The following is a 12,819-nucleotide window of genomic DNA, read 5'->3' as shown; positions in this document are numbered from 1 at the left end:
CTTACTTTCATGAAAATTCATTTAGATAAAATTAGATATTATTGTTTAATGAGGTGGCATTTCAATTTAGACCTTGCATCATGCATATACCAAGAGTTTTTTATGGAATAGTTAGGTTCATTTGAGTAATAAAGGCTGAATCATGGGGGCTTTAATTCTTAATCGCTGTGAGGATTGTTATCTGTGGGATGTGAGCTGTCTTAGTGGTATTCAATCAAGTGTCCACTTAGCCGTGACCAGAAGTAATTGCTCCCAAGTGGGTTGCACAATGACCTGTTAATACTTGCTTTGACCCTCTGACCTTGTCTGCCCCATTGTTTAGGATTTTATAGCGAGCGAGTCTGCATTTCTGTGGGGTCAAGTAGATATCTGAGGTCAAACATTTTCTGATTACTCCATAGCGTACACTGTAAGTCTGCGAAGTTGTTGCATAGCAATAGTCACCGCTTCAGAGCAGGACGCCAAGGGTTGGGAAATTGTCTTCCTGAATGCATGTAAACAGTTTAATATTTTACTGAAAGAAGTTCATCTTGTAAATTAGGTATGAATAATACATTTGTAATTACTACTCATGTCTTTAAACACTTGTGTCTTAATTGGCTTGGGTATTTTTTTAATGTATTTGCATTTTGTCAGGGAAGTTAATTTTAACTTGCAGGGATGGAAGGCAAGTTGCGTGGACTGGGGATGGCTTCGTCCTGCATCTCTTTAACGTCTGGGCTTGTGTCAGTGCTTCTACATGAGTTCAGGTGGGGATTGCTTCATCCTTGCCTCAGACTGTTGTGGTCAACTATTTTATGTGCCTCTCACAGCCTTCCAGAATTAATTTGACCTACTTGTTGATGACTGCGACCTGTGGATGGTTGGGTGTCCTGAATTAATTTATTGGCTACGTTTAAATGTCACTGAAAGCACGGTCGTATTGTGCAGTAATTTGCAGGTGGAGTTGCCGTGTGTAGCTGAAATGCAGTATATTCTTAGCAGCGTATCTGGCAAAATAGCACCATTGCACAAACAAAGCCTTGGTATTGTTTGTAGCACTACTCCCTCGTTTCATGTGGTGATTACCAAGTTCACTAGCCAAAACACTTCTGTGCACTCTTCAGCCTTGTGGGTCAGCTTTGCTCTAAAATAACATCTATGCCCCTCTCTCGGTATCGCATCCTAGGGAAAATATTTTGATCATCATTCCCTGAGCGGGGCTGGTGTGATGACACAAAGCAGTTGGATCACTATACAGTTTGGGGACAAACACAGCTAGCGTTCCTGTGAGAGAAGCAGACTATAGTCAACTGAGTAAGCAAGAAACGAGTGCTAGAGAGAAAACTATATAGCATATGTGGGGGAGAAAAACAAAACAGTGACTCTTTCCACTGCCAGAATATTTAAAAACAAACAAACAAGAAAGCAAAGCAAAGCACGCCTTGCAGTGAAGGGAACCTGAGGATTTTTCTTGCTATGCATGAGGCCATGTGTGGATCTCCTCTTGCTGGAAGGTTCTCGGGGAGGTTGGACTGCCCGTTCCCTGAAACCCCGTCATGGCTAGTGCAGGACCTCATAAGGCATTGCATGAGTCGGCTACAGAGCTACTTCTTGATTTGATTCCTCATGTCTTAAAACATGAAAACTGTGGCCTTTTGTGCCGGATTGTCCCTGCGGCCTTCTCTGACGTAAGCTTTGGGCACAGCTGGGTTTACGGAGGCACCTTCCTTTGCAGGCATTGGTATTTCATGTCCCGCTACGCTCCTCTTATCCCCCATGCGCTGGGGACGCTGTTGGCGCAGGCACCGGTCTTGTTTCCCGCCCAAACTGACCTGAGGGATCACCAGAGGCAGACATGATGACTGCCTTTCTCTGGGCCATCTACCTCTGCCTCCCCGCTGCAGCTCGCCTCAGGAGGGAGCATCTCCTCACATCTCCTCACATCTCTGTGAGGAAGTCTGTGGTAATAAAACAAGTGTATTGTCTTTAACAATTAGCTAGGGCCAGAACATTACTCATAAAGGCCCAATCCAGAGGGCTTTGTGAACTTGATTTTTGAGGTTTTCACAAGAAAATGGTGTGTTCTCTACTCCTGTTTCTAAATAAAAAAATATATATGCAGCTTGAAAAACTGCATACACAGCATCTCCAACATGATACTTGTTGCCTTGTACCAAGCCCAGGCACTCTAGGTCCCTTGTCTGCTGGTGGTGTCTGCAGCAGAGCACTAGGAACTTGCTTTTGATGGGAAGATCTTGTGTTGAGTCCAGAATAAACAGAGTATTTCTTAACTTCTGAAAGGAATGTGAGTGGATGCCACGGAAATGAAAGATCCTGTTTAACACGGGTACTGCAACCTTGATCTTTTTTTTTTTTTTTTTTAATTGAAATCCGGGAAAACATCTTGAGATGTTGCAGAGTGTTTTTGGAAAGCCTGCATTTTCCCACACGCCTGGGTCTGTGCAATGCCTTTGTAGGTGGTGTGTGGTTTGTGTCAATCATCAGTCAGGTGCTAGTGGTGATAGAGCCTTGTTCAGCCTCTGAACCTGATGCATTTCAGCTCATTGATCTTTGCAAACACGCTTATACAAGCTGGGGGAACTGCAGGCTTGTAGCCACAGTTTTCAGCCATCTCCAGAGTTTCCTTTTGTAGCTCAGGAGAAGGCAGAATACCAGTTCTGCAGTAGCCTTAGACATCACTGCGGTGAAACCTTCCTTTGCCTTGATACCAGTTTAGCTATTTCATTTTTCCCCCAGCAGAATAAGCAGCAGCACAGATTGGCCGTTGTAATTAATTTTGTGCAGGAAGCAAGAGCTGAATGTTCCAGCATCTCCTGGTTTTCACTCGGGTTGAAGAGGGACACTCCTTGTCCCTGCAACACTTCTTGTCCCTGCTGCACTCGTTGTCCCTGTTACAGTCTTTTCAAGGAAAATACGATACTTCTCATGGGATTGGGTGTGGGTTTGGTATGAGATTTTAGGGGATATAGCATTCTCATTGGATGCGGATTGGGGCAGCTGTTGATCCAAATGAACAAAAGGATTAAATTAAAATACGACTGTCGTCAGGGGTCAGTTTGTGCCTGTGGCCTTTTGAGCTCTTCTTGCTATGACTGGTTGCATCTTGCTGCTTTTCTGAATCCACCACCAAGAGCGTATCGTAAGAAATTGAAACTGCTATATCAGCCCAGTCATGTCAGTGTATGATAATGGTGCCCTGCAGTCTTGGGGCCATATGCCTTCTATCATCAGTTTGGGGTTTTATTCCAGAAATTTTATGTAGCTATTAGCATGGTCCTAGGACACCTTGCAGAGTTGTTCCTGCCAAGCACTGAACAGCCCTAAGAAGTTGTTAAAACTGTAAATGCAAAGCAGAAGCACTCAGCAATTTCAGAAGCGCTCGGCACCTTCCAGGATAGAGCAATTTAAAAAAGAAAAAAAAAACCAACCACACAACAAAAAACATGAGATGTAGTTATGCAAATTATGACCTTTAAATGCATTTTATATTTGGATTGAAGTTGCTAACGCATTCTTTCCAAGTTCTGTTTTTCCAGTGCGATTCTGCTTCAGGTGCTTCTCTTTGTATTGGTGGAGCGGAGCGGTGGTGTCCTCATGGAGGGAGTGTGGGACATGGTGACTGAGAAGAGCAGCCACCAGGCTCTGGGATGGGTAGCACATTGGTTAACCAGGGGCCTAAATAGGTGGATTTTAATTTCACTGGAGGGCCTGAGCACATTAACTAGATGGCAGATTCCTCATTAGCTAGATGGATTAAAATTTGTATCATGGCTGATGCCTATCCTGACTAATACATGTAACTAACAGCTCGTCCTACTAGAGCTATTGAACGTGGCTTGGGTGGAGGGGAGGGATTGGCTTCTGCGAAGGATATTTGCAGAAAGTCACATTTCCACCATATGTTAGCAGGAGTCTCTTTGGATGCAGGTTTTGGATGGAGTCCTCTGTGTTGCTGTAATCTGGTTTGTCCTTTTTCTACCACTAGTTCTGAATCATACCAACTCCTTGGATTCCTCTGTGTGTTTCCTGAAGGACAGTGGAACATTTCTGCTGGCTCAGCTGCATTTCACCCCTTACTTCACGTTGATGAAGTAGTAAGTTCTGGAGGACTTAAGGCAAATTTTTGTGGCAGTCAGGAGTGAGAAGGGCTGCAAAAAAATCTGAAAATTCTGACAAATTAATAAGAAAAAAAAGAAAAATAAAGCTAGAAAAGGAAGGTACCAGGAACCTCATCAATCCTGATTCAGGTCTGGCTTGTGACAAATCATTATGTAGGAAGGGAAATATCCCTTTAATTTTTAATAGCTTTGCAGTGAAGTTTTATTAGGCAATAATCTGGTTCCTGAGTGGATAAAGGATAAGTGTGAGGGCTGAGTAATTTTGTCCCCTCCTGTGCAGTTGGGAAAGGAAGAGAGGGGTCATGGCAAGACAGCTGCCTTGTGAAGCTCAAAGCAGCATCCTTCTCTGTGCCACAAGCATACCGAATGCTTCCAAATGGATGTTTACAACATAAATATGTTCAGGATGTGGGTAGCGAGAGAAGTGTGGGAATAGACGCGAAGGTGCATGGGAGTGGGGCTGCGAAGGGGGAGGTGTGAAGAGAGCCAGGAGAGTGTGATGCACATTTTGCAGATAACTTCTCTTCGGGTACCTCCTTCCAAAGCCTGGGTGCTCACTTCCCTGCTCCTACCAGCCTGTCCTGGGGCTTTATGTTCACTGCAGAGAGGTTCTCTTACTGTCTCTGCTAATGTCACTGGTCTCTTTATTTTCAAAATGTTTTTATTTTCAGAGTACAACAGCTGATAATAAGCCTTGATTGGTCAAGTAGCTTAATTTGTAGTTTGGTTGTTGGTGTTTGGTGTTTCATACAGTATTTCCCAGGCACTGAGTGCAATAGACATTTCACTGGCGATTAATAAAGCAGTGTAGGACACTCCTCGATAATATAATCCTTATGCCAGCCTGGTTGCTAAACCCATGAATCCCTCAGGCAGTAGTAGACAACTACACTTGGCGTTGCTGCTTGTTTTACTGTTGTCTCAGATGACTAGGCAGCATTTCTGCGATTTTAAGGTGGCTTGTTACTGCAGTATCTGGGATGGAATTACCACTTACAGACGTATAGGTGACAATCTGACTCCCTTCAGCTGTTGAGCAGCGGTGACTTGGGGAGGCCGGTGGCATGGGGCGCCTTCATCGCTCTGTACTGAGGATCAGAAATGAGCAGCTGGCCTTCTCTTGTCATTTTTTTCCTCCTTCTATTTTGAACATCTGCTTGCCTGATTGTTTTCTGGTTTTTTCTTTTTGTATTTTTTTTCCTGTTTTTCTGTGGCTCTTTTAATTTGTGGTGAATGTGTATTTAATGTAAGTAAGATGTTAGCTTCTGTCTAGTTTTTCAGCAAGCATTCCAGTAATTACTGGAGTACCTTTGAATGCTACAGCTGTTATTTCTAAGTTAAAGAATCACATTTTCCAGGCATTTATAACTGAATTCACATGGGTAAAAACTTGCCATTCAGATTGCCAGCCCACGTATCTTATTTTGTCTTGATCCTTTAGGTTAGCACGTCAGCTTTGTATTTGATTACAATGGTAAAAATGGCTTCTTGCCGCTTTGGGTGGGCTTGTAGTACTGTTGTTTTATGAAATTGTTTTAATTTAAAAAGAAAATAATATTGATTTGGGCCCCGAAATGATTTCTTTGTAGTTACTGCCATGGGCTGGTGTCTTCTCCCGCTCTCCTTACCCCTTAATACTGTGAAGCAATCACTATTATTTTAATATTATTTGTTGGTACATCCCTGGTAAGCTTCTCAGAACATGGTTTGATCCTTTCTCTGCTGATGTCAGGCAATCCCTTTGTGCCAAAGGGTGCTGGCTAAGGCCAAGCTTTCCCCTATACCCTTGGCAATGTTAACTCGGCTTTCCCAGATGCTCCTGGAGAGCGATGCACCTAGTTCCTGTTGATTTTAGGAAATTAAAAAGCAACCACGATTTTAAATTCACCTTACCTTTCCATCACAGATCGTAGCGTGAGGTCTGCAGGGGTTTGATGACCTGTGGATTGGCTGCGCCAGTGCTTTGCTTTGCATTATTTGAGTGCGGGGTGGTTCTGAGGATGTCCCAGTGCTGACAACGCAGCTCCAGCCCTGTGGCTGCTCTGCAGCAGTAAGTGGCATTCTCTCCCCTCCCTCTTCTTATTTTCTTTTCAAGTGTGATTTTTGCGTTTCCCTCACAGAGAGGTATTTATATTTTTATTTTTTATTTTTATAATTTTTATGGCTATTTGCAAGTTGAAAGGTAGCAAAAGAAAAAAAAAGGGTGTGGGGAAGGTTGAAATTTGACCTCCAAATATGCTTAATAGATGTGGTGATAATTACAGAGCTTAGCTTTGGTGGAAATGGGTACAATGTATGGTTTGTTTCTCTGGGTAGGTATGCTAAATGGAGGGCAGATGAGTTGAACAATAAAAGCTGAATTGATGAATCTGGTAGAGAGAAGTACTTCAGAAAATTACTTTATTTAGTAACACAAACTTTGTGAAAAAGCTTCAGTCTTCCAATAAAAGCTTGAGAATAGAGCCAGACTTAATTAACTACCAATATTAATTTATGTCATTGTTATCAGCAGTAGTTTTACTCACATTTTAATATTTGAGCTGCTTAACTCTTCTTTGCAGTAAATGTCCCTTTAATGGGACATGTAAAATAATGTTCCACATGTAATTATACTTTAATTACATATATTCAGGAGGGAAACATATCCAAAGGATAGACACTGGACTTTGTCTTGAACTTAGGTTTTATTTGCATGTTACAGGAGCTAGTATCTATAGGCTCTGCAGTACTTGGTGCTCCATGCCTCTCGCACTCGGCACAGCACTTGCCCTGGGATGCAGATATGGGTGCATGAGCATGGAGGAGCAGCACCCATTTCTCACACAGGGTCATGTGTGGTTGGTGCAGGGAATGACTGTCTTGTGAGCTATCTGCAGGGCTGCTTGGGGTGAGCATGGGCAGAAAATGACCTAAAGCACCCTTCCTGCTCCTCTGCACAGCGCTGATGGGTGCGTGATGGGTGTCCCCTGTGCCACACCATCCTCTCCCTAGTGCCAGGACCTGCAGAGACAGCAGACAGCCAGGACTATGGATTTTGGCTCAGCGGTGTTTTACGAATCACGAGGAATTCATATCTTTGGAATTCAGCAAATTTGTGCGTCTGTCGCTCCATCAGCACGCGCCGGTTTTCTGCCTTCCTCACTGCGTGCGTCTCTGGCTAAGGATCCTGTGATTAACGGCCCAACTTCTACTCACGAGCATCCTAGCAGCAGTGCTGCAAAGTCCGCTGCTGCGCAGGGAGCATGCCGACAAGGGAATGGCAGTGCTGGGGGAGCTCAGGCCAGGCTGGGCGGCTGCTCTGTGGTTTGTTGTGTCTGGTTTGGTTCCTTCTTTTCAAGTTGCAGTTGCATTTGGTCATTTGAAGCTTATTTTCCTAGTCTGGCCAAGCCAGCAGGATCCCCGTGCGCTGCAGGGGAACATAAAACATCAGCCTTTAAGCTGGAGTGCTCTGTAGATAAGGATTTTAAGACTCTTGCATCATGCACTGTGTCTTATGGGCTTACTTAGTATACTCTATTTGATTTAATTTAGATATTGAATAAGGAGAAACACTTTAATAGCCAGAAAAAGTAGTGTATGGTGTAGAGCCTCTTGTTTTCCCATTGCCTTAAAGACAAGATGGCTGGGAGGGCTGACTTAGGCTGCAATTACATTTAGTTAATTGTAGGAAGTAACAGGGTGTTTTCAAACTGCTTAAAAATGATGTTATGCCTTATCTGTACTGTGAAGTGTTTCAAAAAGCCAACAAGAATTTACCGGGCTTTTGTCTGATTTTGTATTTTCTGTGACTGAAAGTAAAGAATAACTTTTCAACCTTTGCAAAGATCAGGAAATGTGCAGAATTAGTGGATTATTTCAGTTGGATGGCTTGGGGAGGGCATGAAAAGTCGGTGGGTGGCTCTGGCAGTGGTCCCTCCCTTCCCTTCTCTATGTATAAGTACAAATAAAAGTTGTAGCTGAGTGTCTACAAACGTTAGCTTGCATGCTGCTAGGTAGCCATTTATCTTGCTCAAAGATTTGGTTTGCTGCTTTTTTGTATTGGCAGGATTGAGGATGGCTGGGGAGCAGGAGGTGCTGTTGGATGGCGTTCTCAGGAGATAAGGAGAAACTCGGGGATGCGGTTTACAGCGTTGCCTGCCTGGGGGGTCAGCCTCAGTGGCTGTGCTGTTGTCACCGCTTCACAGGAGGCTATGACAAGTGGCTGCTATCTGTGAGCAATATAGATTAACAGGGATAAGAACAGACCTGCCATGGGAGATTTTACTGTAGCAGTGAATGGGGAGCTGGCAGGAGAAGTGAAATATTTGCAAGTCATAAAGGCAGCAGCTTCAGGAGTTCTGAGGTGGGATTGGGATTGTTTGCAGAGATCCCTTGGCTGGCCAGGATCTACACGCTGGATCGCATTGCTCTAAAGGGCTTGTGTACCTTTTAATAAACACCACAAAAAGTGGATAGGTTTGTGTCTATTAATTATTATTTTTATATATTCATTTATTATTTTATATAGTATATATTTATGTATTGCACAATATGTTTTTGCATTTATTTATTATTTATAGATAACCTTTAATTTGAGACTATTAGTTATTGCGTGAGTCTGTACCACCCTGTAGTAATCACAATTGGGTATTCTCTCTTAGTCAGTAAGAGCTTGGAGGGTCTTCAGAGTGGGTGAAAATCATCTCATACGCACGTTTAAGAAAAGAAAGGAAGGAGAAAAGGAAGAAAAGGGAAAAGAAAAGCAGGCCTCCCAAAAGCTGTGGTGAAACCCAGTATTAGCAAATGCTTCTAGGAAGTTTGACTGAGAGCCATATGGCAATGTGGGGAGTATGATCCATTGCTCCGAAAGTTGGTCTCTGAATCAGCCTATTGACTTCAACAGCACTTAATCATGTGTTTTAACTCTTCTTTGAAAAGGCTTGCATTCCTGAATCATGTCCTCTGATTTTAACCACTAGACGGTACTTTTTTTTTGTGGTAGCAGACAAGTTCAGTCATATTTCTGTGACTAAGTTTGCAAGTTTTGACTGCATCACTACTGAAGTATGCTGATGAATATTCCCCTTCTTATCAAAATCAAAACATTTGCCTCTGTCCTTGAATTTTAGGGTGAAACTGAGTGTCTTCCTGGGATAGGGTTGGTGAGATGCTGCAGGATACTCTGTGATCTTTTTATATTCATCCGCAGAGCATTATGGATGCTCTGATGGTGATAAATGGGTGAAAACAGTGATCTCGAATTACTGCCCTGAATTCAGTTTTCAAAAGCCCTGGGTGTTCGTGGTTTGGTTAGTATAGGGGGGATTGAACCCATATGCTAACAGAAGAGCGCAGGAACTAGTCACATGAGTCCAAATTTGGACTGTAGTTGGATGCTGAAAGACATCCTGGAGCTTCACACATGGCTGTGATCCACCAGGGATGATTTGGACTCTGTGTTTGGTGAAAGGAAATTGTGGGCAGCTCTTTGGCATGTACTAGTTAATAATGTCTGTTGCATCCACAAGTCCCCCTTGCCCTGGTGTTCTTGCACAGGTAGAGTTGCTGGGTACCAGGGCATGGGTGTTGGTGGGTCCAGTGGGCTCTGTTCACAACTACCACAGTATCAGAAACGCAGGGGATGTGTGTTTTTCTGTATCAGTCTGTCCTTTATTAACAGGAAACTCTGGGCAAACCCCTGTGCTGCTACCTGGTTCAGCACACAGCAGGGAAAAAATCCTGTCCCAGCCTGTTCCCAGGGAGGGGGTGCATGAGCTTTGCTTTCATCCCTAAGAATCATTACATTTCAGTAGAATTTTTTGCCTCACCTTTCCATGTTTTTACAGCTAAAGCAGTTTTTACTTCCCAACTTCCAACATCTGGAATTCAGTTTCAGTTTATTAAAAAAAAAAAATAAAATCAAAATCCACAGTCTGGATGAAACACCAATGCCTTTGTGTTTGCCTACAATTTCTAGCTTTAATTTTGTATCCTTGGCAAATGCCAGAAGTCTGAAGTAATTGCATGTTCAGTAGCTGCCATTTTCTGCTGCATCTTAGTCTTAACCATTTCTTCTTTAATTATTTTTCCTGTTAGACACTTTTCTAATTGGGGATAATACCAAAATGATTAATCAAATTAAGCATGAGAGCAAAGTGGCTGATGCACAAAGCTGTGTGGAGCTGCTGTCTTCTGCAGCGAGGTTGTCTCCCTGTAGCTGAAGTTGCTTAATGGGCCTCTTAGGCTCTTATTTTTTTATTTTAATAAGGTAGTGTGTAGATCCCATTGACTTCAGTTGTTGATTAGGATTCCTGACAGCGGGAAATTAAGCCCCTTCTTTGTGACCGAGCTGGAGGCCAGATTTTCAAGGATTTTCAAATGCTTAGCACCCATAATTGGGGTTAGATTTATTTATTTATTTTATTTTCTTGGAAAAAGTTCAGTTCTCATTGGACATGTAAATAAGGGTGAGAGATTATGATACTTGTAGCAACTGGTATTCCTGGGGTGTGCTGAAGTTCTTTCAGAAGAACCTGGCTCCTAATGAGCTAGTTACTTTGCTGTCCAAGTAAGAGTTCTGTTGTTTCGCATTTCTGCTTTGTTTGCAGATGCCATTTCTGCAAATTCTGTTTTTTGAGGAGAAAATTCCTTTCTTCTGCCCCATTTTTCTGTGTTTTCTGTGGTGGTTGTGGGAGAAGGAGGGGCAGAAAGAGTTGTGAGTAAATTAGACAACTGTAGGAAAAAAGGGGGACATACAAAATCAAGTGTTCTACTTGCGTAATCTGTTTAACATCAGTGAGGCTCAGAGCCTTGTGGGACATGGGAATAAAAGGAGCATCTGTGCAGGCCACATGGCATGCTCCGGAGGAGCCCTCCATCCCAAGCAGCTCTGCTCTATTTGCAAATAAAAGCTCCAACCAACATCAAAAAGTTGAGGTGGATCCCAGCTGGAAGGGGAGAACAAATGTTACTGATTGGTGTAATGAAGTTCCTCTTGCAAACAGCCTTAGTGGTGCTTTTAAGGATGCTTTGGGCATGTGTTTCTAACAGCAATTTCTTTAAAGAGAAAAAAAGAAAAAGGAAGAAAAGTGTTACTTTTAAAAAAAAAATATATCATATATATGTATTGAAAGATTTTAGGAGACTGAGCATTTCAATCTGCAATCAATTACAGGTAGATGAGGTAGAAATAAGAATAGGGATGGTAGCACTGATTTTTGGAAGGTGGGCTTCTTTCTTTGTTTCGTTTTGAGGAGGGAGGGTGGTGTGGGGTTTGTTTGTTTGTTTGTTTTTTCACCTGGACATAGGCATCCTGAGATCCCAAGGCTTTTCAGGCTGATCTTACTCCTCTTATTTTGCTGGTGGTTGGTAAACAGCTCCATCATTAGGCAGGGCCCTGGGGAGCTGCTGCTGCTCCAGCCTTGTTCCCTCAGGGACACTCACTGGAGGGGAGGATAAACAAGGCAGCAGTGCATTTTATTTCCACTTTCAACCTGCTTGAGTGCAGTAATTCTTGCAAGGACACATCTGGTTTAGGGCTTTGCATTTTCTAGGCAGGCTTTATTGTTTTTAACAGAGTCGTGTATCAGCAAGCTGGATAGTCTGCATCAAGAAGGCATGTATTTTTTAATATGTAAATAGGAAAGGATGCTGTTCCATCTTTATTCCAATGTACCCAGGGTGGCAATAACGCTTTTTAAATCCCTGTGAAACAGATTGTATATGGCAAAATTAATGTCTCAACTCTCCAAGTATTTTCTCTAAAATATTTGAATTTTTGCATTTATTATGCCACTTGTTTAAAATAGCGAACGGCATCAGCCGTGCATTCAAAGCTTAATTGGTGGAACACAGATTTATTCTAATTTAAAACAGTCACTTAAAAACAGTTTTGTATATATGTATACATGGGCACAACTTTTCCTACAGTTGTCTGTTTTGGAGCGGTCTCTTAGGCACTGATGTACAAGTTGAACCTGTTTTCTTTTGTGCAACATGACTTTGAGAAATTGTCAGTTAAAACAGCATTCTGTAGTTGCACTGCAGTCAGTAAACAGACTAATATGAGTGGTGCGCAAGATGATTGAAGTGCTGCCTTTGATTGGGCTTTGAACATGGTCCCCAGGTGTATGTGAATCAGTGTGTGTGTGTTGGTGAAAGCTGCTTTAATGGAAATCTGGTCAAGTAACAAAATGATGCGTCCATCAGCAATTGCCACTGCAGGATGGTGATGGAAGAGCAGCAGCAGAACTGCAGCCAAGCAGGGCTTGGGCATCTGGAGAAGCTTTGGGTCAGTTTCCACTCTTTTCAGTCACATTTTTGATTTGTCTTTATTTCCTCAGTCCCTGTCCATCTTGTCCTGCTCCTTGCCCTCATTTCGTAAAGACTTTTTCTCTGCCACCCGTTTTCTCCTGGAAACTGGGCTGTGTTATGTCACATCTGGTAGCAGTGGGGTGTTTTGAAGCTCACTGATGGCCTGGGGGTCTTTGCTGCACTGATGAGGGTCAGTAACAGGCAGCCTGTTTCACATCCAATCCATGACTTGCTCTGGTAGAGCATGGGAATTTCAGATGCTTCCTAGTTTTGCAGCTGCTTGCCTTTTTCTCCCAGTGCACATTTTCTCATTCCTCTGAACACATGGTTGAGTATCTGCCGCTTGTCAGGTTTGTCCTGATGAATGCAGAAAGCTCTGTGGTAACCAGGCAGCCCTTTGCATGGG

The 12,819-nt window shown here is 42.9% G+C and overlaps 1 protein-coding gene across 13 annotated transcripts in view; it reads left to right on the top strand.

Moving 5' to 3' along the window:
* FOXP1 (forkhead box P1) overlaps positions 1-12,819 on the top strand; it is a 387,258-nt gene that overhangs the window by 30,868 nt on the left and 343,571 nt on the right. The window contains exon 1 of one of the 13 annotated variants that reach the window (XM_057422839.1): positions 3,288-4,097. The exons of the other annotated variants lie outside the window; for them this stretch is intronic. The gene's annotated coding sequence lies outside the window, so the exon portion shown is untranslated. Of the gene's footprint in view, positions 1-3,287; positions 4,098-12,819 lie in introns of those variants that run through there. 13 annotated transcript variants of the gene reach the window in all.

This window comes from Pezoporus wallicus, unplaced genomic scaffold (assembly GCF_028554395.1).
Source record: "Pezoporus wallicus isolate ANWC-B61680 ecotype Strahan unplaced genomic scaffold, APGP_CSIRO_Pwel_v1 contig_7073, whole genome shotgun sequence".
Lineage (NCBI taxonomy): Eukaryota > Metazoa > Chordata > Aves > Psittaciformes > Psittacidae > Pezoporus > Pezoporus wallicus.
Note: the sequence above shows the minus strand (reverse complement) of the source record. Positions and strands in the feature narration are given on the sequence as shown.